At 42.4% G+C, this 25662-nt stretch overlaps 1 pseudogene; it reads right to left on the bottom strand.

The window, feature by feature from the left end:
- Positions 1-2470: 2470 nt before the first annotated feature.
- Positions 2471-25662, bottom strand: part of LOC119544584 — a 62447-nt pseudogene continuing 39255 nt past the window's right edge.

Genomic DNA, 25662 nt, shown 5'->3' with positions numbered 1-25662 from the left:
TGGCTTAGGGGCTCCAGAGTTGTGCCTGTGGGTGGCTGGTAGGGGTGGAACGGGGCTGTAGAATAATCCAGGATTCATAGAAATCTTGCAGGTACTCTGCGAGGTGGATTTTAGCAGATGAGGAATCAAGCTCAGAGATGGGAAAAAATTCTAGTTGAGCAGTGCCATAACTTTGCTTTCTGATCTGTCCAATGGGGAGACTCGTGTTCAGTCCCAGGGAGAGACGGGTACTTCAGATGTCCATCATCCGTTTGTCTGTCATGTCGGACTGTGAGATTTCCGAGGGCGGGACCCGTGCCCATAATGCAAACTCGGGATGTGTTTGGTTAATGGCTGATCAAGTGAAGGAAGGAGCAGAAGAGCTTCCCAACCACGAGGCAGATGACGGGGTGTGCTAGGTGTGGGGAAAGTGCCCTCCTGGGAAAGCTCATCTTGACGTTCTTGTCACAGGGATGGTGCTACTCATGGGGAGCCCACTCATGCCAACACCTCTGACCCTGGTGTGGGGAGAGGACGGGAGGAGAGCCCGTGTTCATGAGAAGCCAGGTGATGTGGGGACTGGGGTGAGGGGAGCTGCTGTGCAGCTGTGAGAGCTGAGGACCCAATAGCTCCTTTTCCCTTGTTTGGAAGGAATTAGTCCTGGAGTATCATCAGCAACACCTTCCCGCTCTTTCCTGTTCCCACCAGCTGTCACCTGCTTCTGTGTGTCTAGTGTCTGCTACGGGCCCCACACATCCTCATTCCCAGAGCCTTATCACCAGGAGGCAGTTTACAGATGAGGAAACTGAGGCTCAGAGATAAGGAACATTCTGGAATGTAGACTGCATGATCTTTCGACCTCCTTCCTGCCCAACTGTGGCATTTTAGAATTCTCTGAAGATCTGACAAGGATTTCCAGGTTCTGAGAAAAATGGGACCGGTTTGGACAGAGCAGCTGCCATGGTCTGCCGACGATGACAGAAGAGGTCACCACGAGGAGCGCAACCTGACGTGGGCTCTAAAGCAAGCGAATGGCCTCATCCTGTGGCTCTCTGAATAAATGACAGGATTGAATTTTCCACTACAAATCCCTAGTGCATGTGTTTGCCTCTGGGAAAGAAAGCTTGATTTGGCTTAGGATGGGGCCCCAAAGATCAGAAATTGGGGAGATCCCTTCAAAAGAACTAGAGAATAACGAAGCTTCTGAGCTCCCCACGGCTTCCTGCTCAGGAACACAGGACACAGGGCAGAGGTGGCCTCTCACGCCGCCCACCCCCAGGGGCCAAGGGATAATAACATCAACAGGGCCGAGTCTGCTACACACACACATGCACAGACACACACACTTTTATTAGGGAAGTTGTAGGTTTACAGAAAAATCACGGGTAAAATACAGAGTTCCCAAATAACACCCTATTATCAATACCTTGCATTAGTGGTGCACATTTGTTACAATATTTTATCTCACCTTGACAAAGAAGCTGCAGGATATTATCATCTCCCCCATTTTTTTCCTTTTGAGAAAATTGAGGTTTAGAGAGTACTTTGTTCGAATTCATACAGTTAATAAGTGCAAGAACCAAATCTGGTTTGCTCTGAGTCTGGATTTTACCCGCTGAACCTTGCAGCTTCACCAAAGTCCTGTTGTTTCTTTATGCCTTTTGTACAATCCCAAACTTTCCATAAAGGTCAGGGGCAGGTGGAGGAAGAGAACTGACATTCACTGACCACTATGAACTTTTCACACATTCTTCATTTTTCCTGACAATGACTCTTCTGGTTTGCTAAAGTTGCCATTATGCAAAATACCAGAAATTGATTGGCTTTTATAAAGGCATTTATTTGGTTACAAATTTAAAGGCCTAAGGCCATACAAGTGTCCAAACTAAGACATCAACAAGATGATACCTTCGCTGGAGGATGGCCAATGGCGTCCGGAATACCTCTGTCAGCTGGGAAGGCACGTAGCTGGTGTCTGCTGGTCCTTTGCTCCTGGGTTGTGTTCCAAAATGGCTTTCTCCAAAATGTCTCTGGGCTTGTCTCACTTAGCCTCTTCAGCTCCTATGCATCTAACCATCTGGGCGTCCTCTCTTAGTTTCTCCGGGGCAAACTCTGGGCTAGCATCTCTTAGCATCTCCAAATGTCCTTCTGTCCACAACTCCAAGTGTCAGCTTTTTTGTTCTTCTCCAAATGTCCCTCTTATAGGACTCCAGTGATTCAATTAAGACCCACCATGAATGGGTGGGGCCATATCTCCATGGAGATAATTTAATCAAAGGCCTTGCCCGTGGTTGATTGAATCACATCTCCATGAAACACTGAATCAAAAGGTCACACCCTAATCAGAATGATTAATAAATCTGCCCCACAAGATCACATTAAAGAACATGGCTTTTTCTGGGGGACATAACATATACAAACCAGCACAATGACCCTGTGAAATAGATTATGGACCCACTTCACTATAAAATTGTTTCAGTGGGAAAAAGGGTTAGATCTCATCTCCGTCCTCCCCGGGGTGGTTGCAGATCTGCCCCGTGTTTGCCTCCTCCCGGTCCTGCAGGTCTGATGAGGGAGTGAGAGGCCTTGGCCGGCCCTTCCCGCCCCCGGATATGCAGGCAGTGGTCCCACAGCCCCGGGCGCGGCTCCCAGCCAGCAGCCAGGAGGGCCGAGGACCTCAGTCCCCCTGTTTGCAATTTTTTGACAAGTGAGTGAAAGAGAGTTGGGAGAAGTAGCCTGGCCTAGAGAAGAGAGGTTCTCAAATTTGGGGGCTCCTATCCAGCAGTAAAACTTTGGCTGTTTCCACAGACACATGAATTGCAAAAGATGGCTCAGGGCTAATTGGCAAGTTAGGACAAATTGGAAGGGATGGGGAAGTTAGAATTCTACCCAAAATATCTCCCTGTCCTATCCTGGGCTAGTTTCTGGAGTAGGGGATGGCAAGCTAATGTTTAATTGATGTAGAGTTTCTAGGGTGATGGAAAAATTTTGGTAATGTGGTTAAAGAGGGAAATATTATGTTGTATATGTATTACTAGAAAAAAAGTGAAAAAAAAAAAAAAAAACCACCATAGGACTGTACAACACAGTGGCCCTAATGTAAACCATGGACTATAGGTACAATTATACAACATAATTATAATAAAAAGAAACAAAAAATAAATAATATAAAAAGTAAAAAGGAAGAATTATAATAACATTCTTTCATCAATTGTAACAAATGTGCCACATTAATGCAGGGTGTTAAAAATGGGGTGGGGCTGGGGGATATGAGAACCCTGTATTTTGTGCATGACTTTTCTGTAAACTGAAAGCTTTTCTAATAAAAAATTATATTAAACAACAATAGCAACAACAATAACAACAACAAAAAAACCCTAAATCTGAGGAGTCCTAGAACCTCCAACTGCTGCACAGTTCACAGCCTCTAACAGTAAAGAAAATCCTCCGGTCTGATGGTTTGCTAAGCAGATGGCTCCTTGGTAAATGATCTGCAAGTTCCTAAACTGCCCACCCCATAGATTTTTCCCTTATGCCCTTGACATGGGTCTCATCCATGATGAATTTGTAACAACAGTAGTCTTTAGGTACAAACCATGCTCCCTAATTAATGCATTTCCTATTTTCTACTTTATGTGGTGAAAACTGTCACAAGCCAGTTGCTCTCTGGACCTCAATTTCCTTTCTGGAAGCAATTGCCTACTTGATAATTTGGCCTGAGGCTCGCCGCAGGCTTTACCTGCCAAAAAGATCCAGGTCTTCCAGTTAGTCTTGGAACCCAGGTGCTGGGCAGGCAGAGGAGAGAAGCAGCTCTTCAGGGCAGCTTGCCATTTCCTTCTCTGATTTTAGACTTTTGGGTAATTCCTCTTCCTTGTGCTTGGCCTGTAGGAGTTCCAACTGAAAAAAAAAAAAAAAAAAAAAAAAAAAAGCAAAACCTTCAACCCTGTTGCCTCTCTACCCTCAAGATAATGTGATTAAATGGGGCAGAATTGGCTGCCAGCGACACCAACAGCATCTGGAAATTTTGCTTTCAACCGATGAGCAAATACAATGTCTCCAAAGAGAATGGACTCATTTGTCACATCCCCCAGAACATTTGCACTGGACTGGGCTGGTTGAGCAAAACTCACTGTGGGGAAAGGACAAGAAGAGCAAACCCCACTAAACTTTGCAGAAGCATGGATTCTTCTGCTTTTTCCATCTGGCCATTCATCTCCTTTAGTTCTGCAAAATTATAGCAGAGGAGGATGCATTTCAAAGTGGAGAGACAAGGTGGGCCGCCGGTCCTGAAACGGAGCATAGAGCAACTTTGCAAATAACCCCCACACGTCTCAGAGGGTCCCACCCTGTGCGCCCCCATCCCTGTTGTCACCAGTGGCCAAAGGCACAGTGGTTGCAGCGCGCACCGAGTACTCCAAGGATGGAAGGAGACTCTGCGTTCTCTCTGTCAATGTGTTTTTCTGCTGTTCTCTACTGTTCTCCTTCTTTGGGGTAGAGAGCACACCGTGGTTGACTTAGGCATGCTCTGGTCCCTGTCTGTCTCTTTCCCTTGATCTTGTCCCCTGCTTCCCTTCATTTCTTCAGCTTTCTTTCTGCCCTGAACACACCCTGCTGATTCCAGCCTCAGAGCCTCTGCTGTGGTTGTTCTCTCTCCCTGGACCATCATGTGGTGGCTCTTTGTCCTTCAAGACTCCACACAAGGTCACCTGTGCAGAGACCTTCCTTGGTCTGATGGTCTGAACACTTGGTATGAATTCCTCACTCCCCGGACCTCCTCGGTCACTTTCATGCTCCCCCTTTTAAATCTTCTTTCTAGCATTTATTATGATCTGGGATTTTCTAGTTTAATTTCATGCTTGTTTGGCTAAGCCTTCTAGAACAGAAGCTCCTTGAGGACAGAGGTTGTGACTGGTCTGTTCATTGCACAGCCACCTTGTAGCACAGTGTCTGGCACGCAGATGAAGCTTCACAAATCGATGCCTTTTTTGTGCATCGATGCCTCGAGAATCCTTTCTGGACAATGCCTCCTCTTCCTGCTCACGCACACAGGCTCCATCTTGCTTCCTTTCCTTTGCAACAAGCCACGCTCTCTCTGTCTTGTTTCCCTTTGTTCTTAATCCTACACTGCCCCTCTCCTGGCCAGCCCGGCTCATAGCCAGTGGTTTCTTGCTGGCTGGGAGGGGAGCTCAGACTTCTCTCTCCGGGAGCTCATGGTCCAATGGGAAGGGCAGAGAAATGAACAGAGAATTTGGAGGGGTGATAGTGGAAGATGGAAGCTTGGGGTGCTGTAGGAGCAGGGCGGTGGAGGGTCAGGAGGACTGCCTGGAGGAAGAGGCATTAGGGCAGAGTTTTTGGGGGAAAAGAGGAGTTATCAAGGCAAAGAAGGTAGGGGATATGGTTCCAGGATAAGAGAATAGCACAGGGGAAGGAATGGAAATGAGGGAAAATGGAACCCTGGGGAAATTCTTCAGTATGGCTGAAAATCAGGGAATGAGGGAGGCTGAGGGGACAGGGTTTTATCTTAGAACTAATTAGAAAAGGTGTTTCCCAAAAGAATGAACTCATTTGTTATAATTATTAAAGAACGTTTGGGGAGAGTGCTTGAGGTAGGCTGGAAAGATGGGCAGGGATAGGTCACCAAAGGCCTCGAGTGCCACGCTAAGGGCCTGAGGAGCCCCTGAAGGGTTAAAGCCAGTGCAGTGATGTGGTTGAATGTACACTTACTAGTATTGTGCCGGTTTGAATGTATTATGTCCCCCAGAAAAAGCCACATTCTTTGATGCAATCTTGTGGGGCAGACATTTTAGTGCTGATTAGATTGGAATTCTTTGAGTGTTTCCATGGAGATGTGCCCCACCCAAGTGTAGGTGATAATTCTGATGAGATATTTCCATGGAGGCATGGCCCCACCCATTTAGGGTGGACCTTGATCAGCAGAGCCATATAAATGAGCTGACAAACAGAAGGAACTCAGTGCAGCTGTGAGTGACGTTTTGAAGAGGAGCTACAGCCAAGGGGGACACTTTGAAGAAAGCACAGGAGCTGAGAGAACAGCTGTGGATGAGAGACAGTTTGAAGACGGCCGTTGAAAACAGACTTTTGCTCCGGAGAAGCTGAGAGAGGACAAATACCCCAAGTGTAACTAAGAGTGACATTTTTGAGGAACTGCAGCCTAGAGAGGAACGTCCTGGGAGAAAGCCATTTTGAAACCAGAACTTTGGAACAGATGCCAGCCACATGTCTTCCCAAGTAACAGAGGTTTCCGGACACCATTGGCCATCCTCCAGTGAAGGTACCTGATTGCTGACGTGGTACCTTGGACACTTTATGACCTTAAGACTGTAACTGTGTAACCAAATAAACCCCCTTTGATAAAAGCCTATCCATCTCTGGTGTTTTGCATTCTGGTAGCATTAGCAAACTAGAAAAAGTAACAACTCACAGAAACTGCTTCTATAGATGTTAGCAGGTACTCGGTAAAACAGGGTTTCAAAGTCATACAATTTTGGAAAAGGTAGGCTAAAGAAAGTAAAATGCATTTGTTTTTTGCAGGACTTTTCAGAAACTTTAATATGCTAATGAGCTTTGAGAGGCTCTAAGAGGAGGATATAATGTACATATTTTTTTCTATACCCTCTAGGCCATAACTAAGGTGGGTCCAGCGATCCAAACTGATTTGCAGTTTTAGGGATGTACGTATGTCACTTTCTTTTTCTTTCTTTCATTTTTCTCTCTTTTTTTGATTTGCTTACTGTTGTAGTTCATCTTGCTAATTACAGCCAGGAAATGTTCTCCATTTTTAAGGACTCACATGATTAGATTGGGCCCACCCAGATAATCCAGGAGCGTCTCCCCATCTCAAGGGCATATCCTTAAGCACATCTTCAAAGTCCCTTTTGCTGGGGATTAGGGTGTGGGCACCTTTTTGGGGCTCATTTCTCTGTCGATCACACCCAACTTGCACTTTGCTTTCTGCATGATTGAGTTTCAAGGTTGAAGATGGTTCCCCTAGGAAGGAAAGATGAAAGCAAGGCCAGGTGTGTGTAGTTCTTCTCCCTTTCATTTTGTAAGCCTTAGAGCAGCCCTAAACAGTGGGGTTTTCCTTTCATTGTCCACTTTTTTGCTCCACACATATGTATGTGACTGACATACATGGTGTCTCTTAGTCCAGGGGGTTCACCTTGTCTTCTCTTAGGGCATTTAGTCCAGAGGTTGCCTGGGTCCCCTGCCTCTCTGATCTGGTTTGAACTTGACTACACCCAACTTCTTTGGCCTATGACGATCCAGAGCCCTCCCCAGGATGCCTCAGGTTCCCATGATTTCTCTGTCTTGGCAATTCTGCACCTGCAGGAGACCACTCTATCTGCTCCCAGCACGGCATCCAAAAATCAATTTCCTGGATGATCAAATTACTGAATTATAAGGCGGCATGGCAGTGTTTCTTTCTTTCTTTTGGGTAAATTTTATTGTTGTTGTATATATAAAACATAAAATTTGCCATTTGGACCATTTTTAAGTGTACAATTAGTGGCATTAATTACATTTACAATGTTGTATTTCCATCACCACCATCCATTACCAAGACTTTTTCATCATCCCTAAGAAAAACTTTGTATCCATTATGTAATAACTCCCTTCCCCAACCTTCTTCTGGTTCTTGATAACCTCTAATCTACCTTCTGTCTACATGAATGTGCTTATTCTAGATATTTCATATAAGTGGAATCATACAATATTTGTCCTTTTGTGTCTGGCTTCACAGAAGTTTTGATAATTTATATTCTCATCAGCAATGCATAAGATTGCCTGTTCTCTCATAGCCCCACCCACCAAAAAAGTGTATTATCACACTTGTAGACTTCTGCTAATTTTGATAGGTGAAAAACGGTATCTCAATGTCATTCTTATTATGACTGAGATTTGTTTCTTTTACCATATTCAAGAACAATTTGTATTTGATTTCTGTTCGTATCCTTGATCATTTTTCTATTGGGTTGTTGGTCTTTCTCTTATTGATTTCTAGGAGTTCTTTATATATTGAGATTAGCCCTTCGTTTGTGATAGGTATTGGACCAGTGTGAGAACCAACACAATCTAGCAAGGAGTGCAGGTGGCTTACCCAATGTCAGGGGATTTTGCCCAGGGTGGGCAGTGCAGTCAAGGACTGGTTGTATCTTCTCACAAGAAAACCTGCTGCACACAGGCAAGCTTGGCTCTAAATCTGCTGTCTAGATAACTCATTATGGAAACTCTAAGGTGTAGGGAGTCCAGCTCCACGGTACCATGAAGGTGATGCGATCATTTTTTAAGTCCATTTTTAGATTGGAATGTTTGTCTTTTTGTTATTGAATTGTAGGAGTTCTTTATATAATCTGGTCATTAAACTGTTATGGTATATGTGATTTGCAAAAATTTTCTCCCACTCTGTAGGTTGTCTTTTCACCTTCGTGATGATGTCCTTTGATACACAAAGCTTTAATTCTGATGAAATCCAATTTATTTTTTCTTTCATCACTTATTCTTTTGGTGTATTATTTAAGCTTTTATTGCCAAATACATGGTCCTGAAGAATTTCTCCACATTTTCTTCTAAGAGTTTTTATAGTTTTAGCCATAAAACCGTAGGTAATTGATCACTGATTGTCATTGATCCATTTTGAGTTAATTTTTGTGTATGGCATGAGTTAGAAGTGGAGCTTCCTTTTGGCTTTGCAGTGGTTTTGCTATGGTGCCAGAGCAGTTAGGCTGGGAGTCGGTGTTGTATATGTTTCATGTTTCAGAGGCTGAGCTTAATTCCACTGACCAGATAGGAATGGGGTGCATTACCCCACAGGGCAGACCACTGCCTTCTCTGGTTTTGCATTCTTACGCCTAAGTCAGGTATCGTGGACTTTATGTCTGAGGTTACATAATACTCCCATTTCTGGCTGGCAGGCTAAAACCGCAATCCACAAATAGAGAGCACCTGAACCCATGTGAAATGTTGAAAAGCAAAGCTGTCTTTTCATGTCTTTACTAACTACCTGTAATGTGAACTCTACTGAAAATATTCATTTGATGTAGCTACTTAATACCTCTGTGATTTAAGCAATGTAGAGAAGGTAGAGGACCGAGCAAAAATATACTAGAAGCCAGAAATCTTGTCCACGGACACCGCAGGCATTGCGAAGCCTTGAAATTAGAATACACAAGATAGTCTCATTCACAAAGTCAAACTATTGAAAAAGCCACAAAACACTTAACCTTGGTAGGATGTGATAGAACAGGCAGGGAGAGCTGGTGGGGACCAGTTTTATGGTATTTGACGTTTTTTGACACATTGTTCAGTAAATTAAACATTCAACAATTTGTTTTTTGGAGAATCAGCCGTCTCTGAGTCGGCTTTTGGCAAGTTTGCTACAGCCCAGAGCTTCTATCCCACGTGGTTTATTAAGGAATTTCCTCTGAAGAAGTGTAGTGCAGTTCCTGCAAATAATTCCTGTAAACACACTTCTTATCTACTTCTTTAGAAAGCTACCTTTACTGCCTTTATTTTCTTTTGCAGGTGCCAGGTCATCTGGGGCTTTAGCCTCCCTGATGAAATGACTTCTCCTGACATCTGGGAGGCACCCCAGGCAAATGAACCTTTTGGGTTTGTAAGGTAGTATCTCCTCCTCCTCAATGGATCCATGAATTTTATGGTGAGGATTTCCTTTTTTTTTTAGCTTCCCACATGTGCTCATATATATATATTTTTTTTAATCACCATTTTATTGAGATATATTCACATACCACGCAGACATACAAAACAAATCGTACTTTCGATTGTTTACAGTACCATTACATAGTTGTACATTCATCACCTAAATCAATCCCTGATACCTTCATTAGCACACACACAAAAATAACAAGAATAATAATTAGAGTGAAAAAGAGCAATTGAAGTAAAAAAGAACACTGGGTACCTTTGTCTGTTTGTTTCCTTCCCCTACTTTTCTACACATCCATCCATAAACTAGACAAAGTGGAGTTTGGTCCTTATGGCTTTCCCAATCCCATTGTCACCCCTCATAAGCTACATTTTTATACAACTGTCTTCGAGATTCATGGGTTCTGGGTTGTAGTTTGATAGTTCCAGGTATCCACCACCAGCTACCCCAATTCTTTAGAACCTAAAAAGGGTTGTCTAAAGTGTGCGTAAGAGTGCCCACCAGAGTGATCTCTCGGCTCGTTTTGGAATCTCTCTGCCACTGAAGCTTATTTCATTTCCTTTCACATCCCCCTTTTGGTCAAGAAGATGTTCTCCGTCCCACGATGCCGGGTCTACATTCCTCCCCGGGAGTCATATTCCACGTTGCCAGGAAGATTCACTCCCCTGGGTGTCTGATCCCACGTAGGGGGGAGGGCAGTGATTTCACCTTTCAAGTTGGCTTAGCCAGAGAGAGAGGGCCACATCTGAGCAACAAAGAGGCATTCAGGAGGAGACTCTTAGGCACAAATATAGGGAGGCCTAGCCTCTCCTTTGCACATATTTTTCTTTTTATGGCCTAAGACGATCCCTTTCCCCAAAGTCTTGAACAGCTGCTGCCTTTGACCCACTCTTCTGACTTTCCCGCTCAGGGATTCCAGGATTCCAGGATGATGTTGCTGCAACCTGTTGAAGCTTCCAGCCTGCTCTTTGTTGTCAGTGGGAATTAGGTGGCTTTGCCTCTTGCGGATGTCACCAGTATGTCTTTTGTGGCTCCTTCACCCTCCAAGGATTGACCCAGTGCTTGTCTGGGTGCCCTCCCCGCCTTGTCCCACCCAGAGCAGTGTAGAGGACGTGGAAAGCCTTTGCTTGCAGGCTCAGTCCGCGGGACCCACCTACAGACAGGCAGCTCGATTCCTTTCCTTCTGTCCCCCGGCAGCCGCGGCCCCGCATTTCCACACAGCTGCCTGCCTGGGGCAGCACCTGGCTACTGTCTCTATCAGAGACCTGCTCTTGGCAGCAGTGCGGTACTTGTGCGGCTGTCCTCTGGTTTTAAGTCCCTTCCCACCAGGTTTTACCGAAGAATAGGATGTCTTCTTCTTTTGGTCTACAGAGGGCTCCCCCTATGTGCCAGTTTGAATGTATTATGTCCCCCCAAACGCCATTATCTTTGATGTAATCTTGTGTGGGCAGACCTATCAGCGTTGATTAGATTGTAATTCTTTGAGTGTTTCCATGGAGATGCAACCCACCCAACTGTAGGTAGTAACTCTGATTAGATCATTTTCATGGAGGTGTGGCCCTGCCATTCAGCCTGGGCCTTGATTAGTTTACTAGAGCACTATATAAGCTCAGACAGGAGGAGCGAGCTTGCTACAGCCAAGAGGGACACTTTGAAGAATGCACAGGAGCTGAGAGAGTAGCTGCAGATGAGAGACAGTTTGAAGACAGCCGTTGAAAGCAGACTTTTGCTCTGGAGAAGCTAAGAGAGGAAAAACGCCCCAAGAGCAACTGAGAGTGACATTTTTGAGGAACTGTAGCCTAGAAAGGAACATCCTGGGAGAAAGCCATTTTGAAACCAGAACTCTGGAGCAGATGCCAGCCACGTGCCTTCCCAGGTAACAGGTTTTTCGGATGCCATTGGCCATCCTCCAGTGAAGGTACCCTTTGTTGATGGACACTTTATGGCCTTAAGACTGTAACTTTGTAACCAAATAAATCCCCTTTTATAAAAACCAATCCATTTCTGGTGTATTGCATTCTGGCAGCATTAGCAAACTAGAACACCCCACTTCGTTCAACGTTTATTGGTTGTGTGCAGAGTGCCCAGCACCGTGCTCCCTGCTGTGAGAGACACTGAAGGGGACACGCTGATTCAGCCCAGTGGGAGAGGACCAGGTCAGATTAAAGCTGAGGGGACGCAGAGGTGGGGGGAACAGGAATGGATTCAGATTCAGAGCCAGAGCTGCTGGTACAATAAACCTTGAGGGGCTGGTGGGAAGCTGCACGGGTGGTTGGAGGGACCCTGGAGGGCTGTTTGGGAAGGGGTGGGATTTAATCCAGGCCTTGGTTGGTGGCAAGGATTTGGATAAACTGAAGAGGAGGAAGGGTGTTTCAGTTTAAGGGAGGGGAGAGGGTGACACATGGATAATTTTGCAGGGGTGCAGGAAGAGGTGGTCTGCTGGGAGGACAGTGACCATGGGAGGGATCCACTGGACAGAAAGCAATGCAGGCAAAGGCATTTTTTCCAAATGCAAATGACCCTTCACCACAATTTGACAGAAATGCTTTTTCATTGAAAATGTGTGTCATTGTTTTTGCAACTTTTGGTAATATGTGCACATAATTTGAGTGGTTTCACAGCAACTTGTGTGTCTTTGAGAGATTTTTTTGGTAGTTTTTCAGAATTTTAGTGTTTCTGACATTTTTGCTTTTGTATTTTAAATTAATTTTTAGCCATTTATTCCCTCTTCTGTGCTCTTTTTAACAGGGAAAATTTGGATCACTGTACATGCCTAATATGATTTATTGGAAAAGCCTATTAGAAAACAATGGATGCACATATCTGCATTAAAAATTGTCTGGAAAAATACACTCTCAGGTGTTTTATTGAGTGTCTCTCAGTGAGTGGAATTATGGGTAGTCTTGATCTTTTTCTTTTTGCTTGTCTGTATTTTCACATTTCTTTCATGGAAATGGATCACACTTGTAGGAAGAAAAACAAAACAAAGCAAAGCAAGGAAATCCAAATGGCAGAAAAAAAAAATAGAAAGAAAACAATCTGGTATTCAGGGTTTGGCGTTTCTTCCACTTTAAAGTTTTGAATTAACTTAAAGCCAATATGTCTGCTCTGCTGTCTTGGCTGTGCTTTCTGTTTTGTCCACTGTTTGAAGGATTTAGAACCTGTGTTTTGGCCAGCTTGCTTTCAGCCAAATTGTTTTCTGCCAAGTCCCGGGGGCTGTGATGGACAGCCTGAGTGGGCAGCCAGGCACGGACAGAGCAGGTGCCACTTCCGTGACGTCGTTTGAAAGGTGCAGAGCTTTTCTGTTCAGTCTTAGTTGTACTCAAAGGTGTCATGAATTTAACTCACCAGGGGTGCTTCAAAATGCACAGATGCCCAGAGATTCTGATCCATTTGTATTCTGGGGCATTAGTCATTTTTTAAAAGGCCACCCAGTGGATTCCAACCTGCAGCCAGGGATGAGACCCACTGAGCTAACATAACACTTTCTGGCCCAAACTTCAGCCTCTCTGCTAGATTACACCATGTGCTTTCTCCAAAGCATGTTTCTCCAAGAATCTTCTGGAAGCCTGCTAAACACGCAGATCCCTGGATCACTGCTCCAGACCTCGTCAATCCAAATCTCGAAGTGCGGGACCCAGGAAGCTGTCTTTTAACAAGCCTCATTCTTTTGTATTTGCAAGTTTGAGAATTGCTGTAGTTTTCTGCCTCTAACTGACTTGTCTTTTTCTCCATCCCCACTCTGTTTCTAGAAAGCATATTGATTTTGTCAATCCTTCATGGGACTAGCATTTCTAAAACCCAATTTTCTAACTGAGAACCACTTTTCTTCTAGACTGATTATCACAAAATACAACATTCTGTATGCATTAGAGAGAAAGATACATCTTTTAGATTAATACATCTATTTTATAATTGAGCCTATTATTGGTAGGTATTTGCTCATTATAAAAGGAATATATATTCATTAAAAAATTTGGAAACACAGAAAGGGAGATATTAGAACAATAGACTCACTTATTGCCACCACTCAAGACAACAACCATCTATAATTTAATGCATTTCCTTTTAGCATTTTAAAAAAATATATAGGCTTCTTTAAAAAAATCACAATCATGTTATTGTGGAAGTTCAACATCGCAGGCTTTCTTTTCATCAAGTGACTTTAGTCAATAAAAGGGGGCTACAGTTATACTTAATAAGAAACCTTGTGGACTTTTGCCATTGTATTGCAATTGTCTTTCTCAGTAAGATAAGGGACACTCAGGTCTCAGTTACCAACCAAAAATGAAAAATGAAGAGCCAGGTAAGGCTGGGTCTTTTCAAAGATAAGATCCTCTCCCCATGCTACTAGTCACTGATGAGAAGCAATGCTGGTAAATTTAATGGTTTAGTCACATAAGCTTGGAAAACATATTTGTTAAAGGAAATAGTATTTATTCATTTAAGGTATAAAATACGTTGGTTGCAGGAAATGGAATTAGCTACCTATAGCTGTGAAAGGACCTCTGTAACTCTGTGTTAATTTAAACCACTAGTATATATATATGAAGTGGGTTTTATGTTGGTTCTGCATTCTCAGAGGATTGGTGATTTATTCACATTGGTGAATTGTACCAATTGGTGACTGTAAAAAATCAGTTTTGCAAACAGCAAAATTAATTGCTTGCCCATGTTGCATGTCCACAGTGGGCCAGCAGGGGGCGCTGTGCCATGCCCTCTTCCTGCAGGATCCTGAACATCTTCAGTTACCAAGGGTGGGGGAAGGAAAGATGGAGAAAGACATGCTGGCTCTTAAATACAAACTTATTGACCATCACAAGTCACGCTGCCCTGCCCAACTTTGAAGAGGCGGATCCTAAATCCCCTTGCCTGGAAATGAAGGAGAGCCAGTTGCTGGTGGCCTCCAACAGATTCCAATCCTGCTGAATGCAAAGTCCCCGTCTTGCATGCTGTCCATGTGATTAAGGATCTTTTTGTGAGGCTCTTTTGTCATCATGTCCTGTCTTTTTATTTATTTGATGTCTTTATAAGGGACTTGTTGGGACGTGTTAAACATCATCCTCTCTCTGACGGTCTTTCCTGAAATGTCAGTACCCTTCCATCTAATTACTTCATCTGGAAGGGAGCGGTGGCTCTGTCACTTGCTTCCCAGAAGGAAGACCTGGGGAAGGGGCATTTGCTGGGCCAGAGTAGCCAGGGATTTGGTGGCTAGATGTGGCTTCTCCTTTTCTAGGCCTTCTCAAAAGAGCTGTGAATAGTTTCTACTTTTCCTCCAGTTCTTTTGGTTCTCTGGGCAGCTTTCAGCACCTAGGCTATCTTACATTTTACCCTGGCACCGGGAATGTAATCAGATTCCAGAAATCAGAGAATCGTGCAACCACTCCGCCCCTGCCCCCCCTGCACATTGGAACGAGATTCGTCCTGGCTGCAGTTGGGGACAGAGATGGGTAACCTGGCTTCTGGAGGCAAGTTCACAGACGCCTGCCAGGTACACAGGATGGGCCACCATTTTGCCACAGAATTTAGAAGGGGAGTGTGCCAGTTTGAATATATTGTGTCCCCCAAACGCCATTATCTTTGATGTAATCTTGCGTGGGCAGACGTTATCAGTGTTGATTAGATTGTAATTCTTTGAGTGTTTCTTTGGAAAGCACCCCACCCAGCTGTGGGTGATGACTCTGATTGGATAATTTCCATGGGTGTGTTGCTCCGCTCATTTGGGGTGGGTCTAAGTTGAGTCACTGGAGCCATATAAACGAGCTGACGGTCAGAGAGAACTCAGTGCAACTGAGAGTGAACATTTGAAAAGGAGCTACAGCCAAGGGGGACACTGAAGAAAGCACAGGAGCTGCAGATGAGAGACGTTTTGAAGAAGGCCATTGAAAGCAGACTCTTGCTCCAGAGAAGCTGAGAGAGGACAAATACCCCAAGTGCAACTAAGAGTGACATTTTTGAGAAACTGCAGCCCAGAGAGGAACATTCTGGGAGAAAGCTGTTTTGAAACCAGAACTCCAGAGCAGACGTCAGCCACGTGCCTTCCCAGCTAACAGAGGTTTTCCGGACACCATTGGCCATCCTCCAGCGAAGGTACCTGATTGCTGATGCGTTACCTTGGAACTTTATGGCCTTCAGACTGTAACTGTGTAACCAAATAAACCCCCTTTTACAAAAGCCTATCCATTTCTGGTGTTTCGCATTCCAGCAGCATTAGCAAACTAGAACAGGGAGGAACCCTTGTGGTTCTTGGGAAATCTAAACACTTATTTATACTAACGCCTTAGTTATCTTGCCCCTCTGAAAAACTGAAAGCTTTCCACACTACAGTGAAAGAGTGTCACATAATCATGGGCCATTGATACATGCTTAATTGCTACTTTCAGCATAAAAAGGGGAAACAAAGCCATGGCAGAAAAATATGTGGCAAGGCCCTCATTTTTATGACAAATAAATATATAAGAATAGATATGTGTATCTATATGTTTGTATATTTGTGGGAAGAGATGGCAAAGGCTGCAGACTGTTAGCATCAGTGCCTCTGAGGACTGGGATGGAAGTGTGGATAGAGGGAATTCTCGCTTTTTACGCTTCATAATGTGTGTCTTTAAACCACAAAGAGGTATTACCTCAATAAAACCAATAAAGAAAATAAAAGCATTTGGCAGCACAGGAGAAGCAAAGGAAAACAAACAGGAGAGATTGGGTTACAGGCTAGAAAAATGTGAAAGCCGTGGGTAAGAATGAACAGAGAGTAGCCTTCACTGACTGCTAGTCAGCCAAGTCTTCAACAAGGGGTTTTGTGTTTGTTTTGTTCATTATTTCATTTCAGCCTCGCATGGTGCTCCTTTGCCCGTTTGCAGTTGGAAAACCTGTTCCTGTGCTGGTGAAGGAACTTACTCTGGGGCTTACAAATGGAAGGCGGCTGAGCCAGGATGGGGACACAGTTTGGAGCCCTCCAAGTATCTGCGTGTGTGTGTGCGTGTGTGTGTGTGTGTGTGTGTGTGTGTGTGTGTGTATGTGTGTGTGTGTGTTTGGTGGGTGGGAAGGGGGCAGGCAGAACCCGAGGAGGGCTGCCGAGCAACGAGACAGAAAGGGGAGAAAACCGCACAGGCAATTGACTCTGGCAACTGATTCCTTTCCCACTGTTCTTAAGGGAAGGTGCGTGCTCAGAAGAAACAGGCAGTTTCCGTCTGAGCCCAAGCTGTGGGACACTAAGCCTCTGGGTTCTGGGCTGGGGGCCATTCCTCCCTCCCATGTCCCTGCTGGGGTTGGGTGACTCATCTGTCTATTCATTCAGAGTTGCACAATTGTGCTCACACCGGTGAGGAGGAGCCAGGCTGCTCAGGTGGAGCACGGAGATGGGTGCCTGGGATGTAGGTCAGTGATGCTCAATGTGTGGTTCTCAACATGTGGTCCAGGCCAGGCAGCATCACCTGGGAACTTGTTAGAAATGCAAATGTAAATTTCAGGGTCCCCACCCCAGACCTGTTGTGTTAGAGATTCTGGAAGTGTGGTTTAGTAAGTCCTCCAGGAGATTCTGATGCAGACTCACATTTCAGAACCACAGTGTAATGGCCATAGGAGAGACCCAGCCTGAAGTCATCCTTGGACTCTTCTGACATCACCTACGTGAACTTCTGTTGTCACCTTCAGGCTCTGCAAGAGATCTAAAGGGAGGAAATTTCAGAGACTGCTTGGGACTCTTAGTAGAAGGGATGAAAGAAGAATAGAATTTTTGTCAATTTAATTAGTGTTGGGGAGAAGACTTTTGTCTTTGGCCTCTTCTCCATTTTAAATTCTTTCAGCTTTGGAAAATAGTGTATTTTTTATGATACATGATACATAGATAGCCAATTGCTTTCCAGGACAGTTGGATCAGTTTATGCTTCTGCTAGCAATGTAGTATTATATTGCCCCTCTCGCCACATCTTCATAAGCAATGGGCATTTTTTGCTAATTTTTTAGGTCCAAAATAGGTTATCTTCTGTTTTTTTTTTTATTGAGATTGTTCACATACCATGCAATTATCCAAAGATCCAGAGTGTACAATCAATTGCCCTTGGTGCCATCATACAGCTGTGCATCCATCACCACCATTAATATTTTTTTCAATTTTTAGAACATTTTCATTACTCTAGAAAAGAAATAAAGACAAAAAAAGGAAACTCAAATCCTCCTCTACCCCTAATCACCCCCCTCCACTGTTGACTCATAGTATTGGAATAGTACATTTGTTACTACTGATGATAGAACGTTAAAATACTACTAACTGTAGTATATAGTTTGCAATAGGTTTATTTTTTCCCTATATGCCTCTCTATTATTAACTTCTATTTATAGAGTCATACATTTGTTCTGGTTCATGCAAGAGATTTCTAATATTTGTATAGCTAATTATGGACATTGCCCACCACAAGGTTCACTGTTTTATACACTCCCATCTTTTAACCTCCAATTTTCCTTCTGGTGACATACGTGACTCTAAGCTTCCCCTTTCTACCACCTTCACACACCATTCAGCCCTGTTAGTCATTCTCACAATGTGCTACTGTCACATCTGTCCATTTCCAAAAATTTAAGTTCAAACTAGTTGAATATTCTGCCTATAATAAGCAACCACTCCCCATTCACTAGCCTCATTCTATATCCTGGTAACTTATATTTCATGTCTATGAGTTTACATATTATAATTAGTTCATGTCAGTGAGACCCTGCAATATTTGTCCTTATGTGTCTGACTTATTTTACTCAATATAGTGCCCTCAAGTTTTCTTCATCAATCCATTTTTTTTTTTTTTTTTTTTTTTTTTTTTTTTTTTTTTTTTTTTTTTTTTTTTTATTTTTTTTTTTATTTTTTTTTTTTTGTTCAAGTATTTTATTTCTATCAAATTACATTTTCTAAATATTTTTATAAAGAAATGAAAAATGCCACAAACTGCTGTTTGCCACAAAGTCATACACCATAAAGTGAAATACAACCAACTGAATTTATCCATGTTTCTGTTAGGTTTTTTTTTTTTTTTTTTTTTTTTTTTTTTTTTAAATCATCATTTTATTGAGATATATTCACATACCACGCAGTCATACAAAACAAATTGTACTTTCGATTGTTTACAGTACCATTACATAGTTGTACATTCATCACCTAAATCAATCCCTGACACCTTCATTAGCACACACACAAAAATAACAAGAATAATAATTAGAGTGAAAAAGAGCAATTGAAGTAAAAAAGAACACTGGGTACCTTTGTCTGTTTGTTTCCTTCCCCTACTTTTCTACACATCCATCCATAAACTAGACAAAGTGGTGTTTGGTCCTTATGGCTTTCCCAATCCCATTGTCACCCCTCATAAGCTACATTTTTATACAACTGTCTTCGAGATTCATGGGTTCTGGGTTGTAGTTTGATAGTTTCAGGTATCCACCACCAGCTACCCCAATTCTTTAGAACCTAAAAAGGGTTGTCTAAAGTGTGCATAAGAGTGCCCACCAGAGTGACCTCTCGGCTCCTTTTGGAATCTCTCTGCCACTGAAGCTTATTTCATTTCCTTTCACATCCCCCTTTTGGTCAAGAAGATGTTCTCCGTCCCACGGTGCCAGGTCTACATTCCTCCCTGGGAGTCATATTCCACGTTGCCAGGGAGATTCACTTCCCTGGGTGTCTGATCCCACGTAGGGGGGAGGGCAGTGATTTCACCTTTCAAGTTGGCTTAGCCAGAGAGAGAGGGCCACATCTGAGCAACAAAGAGGCATTCAGGAGGAGACTCTTAGGCACAAATACAGGGAGGCCTAGCCTCTCCTTTGCAGCAACCGTCTTCCCAAGGGTAAAACTTATGGTAGAGGGCTCAACCCATCAAACCACCAGTCCCCTATGTCTGTGGTCATGTTAGCAACCATGGAGGTGGGGTACGCGAATACCCCTGCATTCTCCACAGGCTCCTCAAGGGGGCACTACATCTTTTTTTTTTTTTTTTTTTTCCCCTTGTTTGTCTTTTTTCTTTTTTTTTTTTTTTTTTTTTTTTTTTTAACTTTCCCTTCTTTTTTCAAATCACCTGTATGAAAAAAAAAGTTAAAAAGAAAACAAACATACAATAAAAGAGCATTTCAAAGAGACCATAGCAAGGGAGTAAGAAAAAGACAACTAACCTAAGATAACTGCTTAACTTCCAACATGTTCCTACTTTACCCCAAGAAAGTTACATAATATAGCAACATTTCAGTGAACTTGTTCCTACTACAACCATCAGAAATTAACAGACCATAGTCATTTCTGGGGATCCCCAGAACGTTAAATAGCTTATCTGTTCTTCCTGGATTATTGTTCCCCCTTCCTTAATTGCTCTCTACTGCTAGTTCCCCTACATTCTACATTATAAACCATTTGTTTTACATTTTTCAAAGTTCACATTAGTGGTAGCATATAATATTTCTCTTTTTGTGCCTGGCTTATTTCGCTCAGCATTATGTCTTCAAGGTTCATCCATGTTGTCATATGTTTCACCAGATCGTTCCTTCTTACTGCCGCGTAGTATTCCATCGTGTGTATATACCACATTTTCTTTATCCACTCATCTGTTGAAGGACATTTGGGTTGTTTCCATCTCTTGGCAATTGTGAATAATGCTGCTATGAACATTGGCGTGCACATATCTGTTCGTGTCACTGCTTTCCGATCTTCCGGGTATATACCGAGGAGTGCAATCGCTGGATCGAATGGTAGCTCTATATCTAGTTTTCTAAGGAACTGCCAGACTGACTTCCAGAGTGGCTGAACCATTATACAGTCCCACCAACAATGAATAAGAGTTCCAATTTCTCCACATCCCCTCCAGCATTTGTAGTTTCCTGTTTGTTTAATGGCAGCCATTCTAACCGGTGTTAGATGGTATCTCATTGTGGTCTTAATTTGCATCTCTCTAATAGCTAGTGAAGCTGAACATTTTTTCATGTGTTTCTTGGTCATTTGTATTTCCTCTTCAGAGAACTGTCTTTTCATATCTTTTGCCCATTTTATAATTGGGCTGTCTGTACTATTGTCATTGAGTTGTAGGATTTCTTTGTATATGCAAGATATCAGTCTTTTGTCAGATACATGGTTTCCAAAAATTTTTTCCCATTGAGTTGGCTGCCTCTTTACCTTTTTGAGAAATTCCTTTGAGGTGCAGAAACTTCTAAGCTTGAGGAGTTCCCATTTATCTATTTTCTCTTTTGTTGCTTGTGCTTTGGGTGTAAAGTCTAGGAAGTGGCCTCCTAATACAAGGTCTTGAAGATGTTTTCCTACATTATCTTCTAGGAGTTTTATGGTACTTTCTTTTATATTGAGATCTTTGGTCCATTTTGAGTTAATTTTTGTGTAGGGGGTGAGGTAGGGGTCCTCTTTCATTCTTTTGGATATGGATATCCAACTCTCCCAGCCCCATTTGTTGAAAAGACCATTATGGCTCAGTTCGGTGACTTTGGGGGCCTTATCAAAGATCAGTCGGCCATAGATCTGAGGGTCTATCTCTGAATTCTCAATTCGATTCCATTGATCTATATGTCTATCTTTGTGCCAGTACCTTGCTGTCTTGGCAACTGTGGCTTTATAATAAGCTTCAAAGTCAGGGAGTGTAAGTCCTCCCACTTCGTTTTTCTTTTTTAGAGTGTCTTTAGCAATTCGAGGCATCTTCCCTTTCCAAATAAATTTGATAACTAGCTTTTCCAAGTCTGCAAAGTAGGTTGTTGGAATTTTGATTGGGATTGCATTGAATCTGTAGATGAGTTTGGGTAGAATTGACATCTTAATGACATTTAGCCTTCCTATCCATGAACATGGAATATTTTTCCATCTTTTAAGGTCCCCTTCTATTTCTTTTAGTAGAGTTATGTAGTTTTCTTTGTATAGGTCTTTTACATCTTTGGTTAAGTTTATTCCTAGGTACTTGATTTTTTTAGTTGCTATTGAAAATGGTATCTTTTTCTTGAGTGTCTCTTCAGTTTGTTCATTTCTAGCATATAGAAACATTACTGACTTATGTGCATTAATCTTGTATCCCGCTACTTTGCTAAATTTGTTTATTAGCTCTAGTAGGTGTATCGTTGATTTCTCAGGGTTTTCTAGATATAAGATCATATCATCTGCAAACAATGACAGTTTTACTTCTTCTTTTCCAATTTGGATGCCTTTTATTTCTTTGTCTTGCCGGATTGCCCTGGCTAGCACTTCCAGCACAATGTTGAATAACAGTGGTGACAGCGGGCATCCTTGTCTTGTTCCTGATCTTAGAGGGAAGGCTTTCAGTCTCTCACCATTGAGTACTATGCTGGCTGTGGGTTTTTCATATATGCTCTTTATCATGTTGAGGAAGTTTCCTTCAATTCCTACCTTTTGAAGTGTTTTTATCAAAAAGGGATGTTGGATTTTGTCAAATGCTTTTTCAGCATCTATTGAGATGATCAATTGATTTTTCCCTTTCGAGTTTTTAATGTGTTGTAATACATTGATTGTTTTTCTGATGTTGAACCATCCTTGCATGCCTGGAATGAACCCCACTTGGTCATGGTGTATGATTTTTTTAATGTGTCTTTGGATTCGATTTGCAAGTATTTTGTTGAGGATTTTTGCATCTATATTCATTAGGGAGATTGGCCGGTAGTTTTCCTTTTTTGTAGCATCTTTGCCTGGTTTTGGTATTAGATTGATGTTAGCTTCATAAAATGAGTTAGGTAGTGTTCCATTTTCTTCAATGTTTTGAAAGAGTTTGAGTAAGATTGGTGTCAGTTCTTTCTGGAAAGTTTGGTAGAATTCCCCTGTGAAGCCATCTGGCCCTGGGCATTTATTTGTGGGAAGATTTTTGATGACTGATTGGATCTCTTTGCTTGTGATGGGTTGGTTGAGGTCTTCTATTTCTTCTCTGGTCAGTCTAGGTTGTTCATATGTTTCCAGGAAATTGTCCATTTCTTCTACATTATCCAGTTTGTTGCCATACAGTTGTTCATAATATCCTCTTATAATTTTTTTAATTTCTTCAGGATCTGCAGTTATGTCACCTTTTTCATTCATTATTTTGTTTATATGGGTCTTCTCTCTTTTTGATTTTGTCAGTCTAGCTAGGGGCTTGTCAATCTTGTTGATCTTCTCAAAGAACCAACTTTTGGTGATATTTATCCTTTCTATTGTTTTTTTGTTCTCTATGTCATTTATTTCTGCTTTAATCCTTGTTATTTCTTTTCTTGTACTTGGTTTAGGATTGGTTTGCTGTTCATTTTCTAGCTTCTTCAGTTGATCCATTAGTTCTTTGATTTTGGCTCTTTCTTCCTTTTTAATATATGCGTTTAGTGCTATAAATTTCCCCCTTAGCACTGCTTTTGCTGCATCCCATAGGTTTTGGTATGTTGTGTTCTCATTTTCATTCGTCTCTATATATTTAGCAATTTCTCTTGCTATTTCTTCTTTAACCCACTGATTGTTTAGGAGTGTGTTGTTTAACCTCCAGGTATTTGTGAATTTTCTAAGTCTCTGATGGTTATTGACTTCTAATTGTATTCCATTGTGGTCAGAGAATGTGCTTTGAATAATTTCAATCTTTTTAAATTTATTGAGGCTTGTTTTATGTCCCAGCATATGATCTATTCTGGAGAAAGTTCCGTGAGCACTAGAAAAGTATGTGTATCCTGGTGATTTGGGATGTAATGTCCTGTAGATGTCTGTTAAATCTAATTCATTTATCAGATTGTTTAGGTTTTCAATTTCCTTATTGGTCTTCTGTCTGGTTGATCTATCTATAGGAGAGAGTGATGTGTTGAAGTCTCCCACAATTATTGTGGAAACATCAATTGCTTCCTTTAGTTTTGCCAATGTTTCTCTCATGTATTTTGTGGCACCTTGATTGGGTGCATAGACATTTACGATTGTTATTTCTTCTTGCTGAATTGCCCCTTTTATTAGTATGTAGTGGCCTTCTTTGTCTCTCAAAACATCCCTGCATTTGAAGTCTATTTTATCTGAGATTAATATGCTACACCTGCTTTCTTTTGGCTGTAGCTTGCATGAAATATTTTTTTCCATCCTTTCACTTTCAATTTCTTTGTGTCCCTGTGTCTAAGATGAGTCTCTTGTATGCAACATATTGATGGTTCATTTTTTTTGATCCATTCTGCGAATCTGTATCTTTTAATTGGGGAGTTTAATCCATTTACATTCAACGTTAAAACCGTGAAGGCATTTCTTGAATCGGCCATCTTATCCTTTGGGTTATGTTTGCCATATTTTTCCCTCTCTCTATTAATATCCTTTATTGTACCCATACCGAATCTCTTTAGTACTGAACCTTTCTCCAAGTCTCTCTGTCCTGTCTTTGTTTCTCTGTCTGTAGGGCTCCCTTTAGTATCTCCAGTAGGGCAGGTCTCTTGTTAGCAAATTCTCTCAGCATTTCTTTGTCTGTGAAAAATTTAAGCTCTCCCTCAAATTTGAAGGAGAGCTTTGCTGGATAAAGTATTCTTGGCTGGAAATTCCTCTCTCTCAGAATTTTAAATATATCGTGCCATTGCCTTCTCGCCTCCATGGTGGCTGCTGAGTAGTCACTACTTAGTCTTATGCTGTTTCCTTTGTATGTGGTGAATTGCTTTTCTCTTGCTGCTTTCAGAACTTGCTCCTTCTCTTCTATGTTTGACAGTGTGATCAGTATATGTCTCGGAGTGGGTTTTTTTTGGATTTATTCTATTTGGAGTTCGCTGAGCATTTATGATTTGTGTATTTATGTTGTTTAGAAGATTTGGGAAGTTTTCCCCAACAATTTCTTTGAATACTCTTCCTAGACCTTTACCCTTTTCTTCCCCTTCTGGGACACCAATGAGTCTTATATTCGGACGCTTCATATTATCTATCATATCCCTGAGGTCCATTTCGAGTTTTTCAATTTTTTTCCCCATTCTTTCTTTTATGCTTTCATTTTCCATTCTGTCATCTTCCAGGTCACTGATTCGTTGTTCAACTTCCTCTAGTCTTGTACTATGAGTGTCCAGAATCTTTTTAATTTGGTCAACAGTTTCTTTAATTTCCATAAGATCATCCATTTTTTTATTTAGTCTTGCAATGTCTTCTTTATGCTCTTCTAGGGTCTTCTTGATTTCCTTCATATCCCGTACTAGGGTCTCATTGTTCATCTTTAGTTCTTTGAGTAGCTGCTCTAGGTGTGTCTCTTCTGGTCTTTTGATTTGGGTGCTTGGGCTTGGGTTATCCATATCGTCTGGTTTTTTCATATGCTTTATAATTTTCTGTTGTTTTTGGCCTCGTGGCATTTGCTGTCCTTGATAGGGTTCTTTTAGGGTTTGTAGACCAGTTGAAGTCCTTATCTCTAGTTTATCAGATCTACAGCTTCGTGGAGTACACTTTCTCTAACTAACCAGCAGGTGGCGTCCACGAGCCACCTGTTCTCCACAAGCCAGATCTCCCCTGCTTAGCCTTTTTGGTGAGTGGGGGAGTGAGTCTTGTGGGGCCCAATTGGTGTCCCAAGCTTGCGTGTGTAGTTGGTGTTGCCTGCCCTGTATGTGGGGCGTGTTTCTGGGCAGTCGGGGAGGGGGGGTGGCCCTAACAATCAAATCTCCCTGATGATCCTAGAGTTTTAAAGCTACTGCAATAGTCTAATCCTTCAGTTCAGTCCTGCCACAGTTTGTCTCTGCCACTGACCCACAAGTCTTTGGTATTGGCGTATGGCTCCTGAGACTTGCAAGTGGGCCCCTCTTCCAGGCTGTGCACCCCGGGTCCTCTGTTGAGGGATGAGTGTGCTATGTCACAGGTGAGTGCCGTCCCCCCAGGGCAGTTCTGGGCTGCTGGGCTGTGTTGGGAGGCTCCCAGTCTGCTCAAATGATGGCTGAATGGGGCTCTGTTAATTCACACTGCTCCCCCTTCCCAGCTCTGGGACATTCAGCTGAGGTTGCAGGGAAGGCTAATGTCCACGCCCAGTTTTGTGGTGTGTGCCTGTTATTTGAAGCACTTCCGTCACACTGGGTTG

This window comes from Choloepus didactylus, chromosome 9, assembly GCF_015220235.1.
Source record: "Choloepus didactylus isolate mChoDid1 chromosome 9, mChoDid1.pri, whole genome shotgun sequence".
Classification (NCBI taxonomy): domain Eukaryota; kingdom Metazoa; phylum Chordata; class Mammalia; order Pilosa; family Megalonychidae; genus Choloepus; species Choloepus didactylus.
The sequence above is the reverse complement of the archived record's forward strand: the minus strand, read 5'-3'. Positions and strand labels throughout refer to the sequence as shown.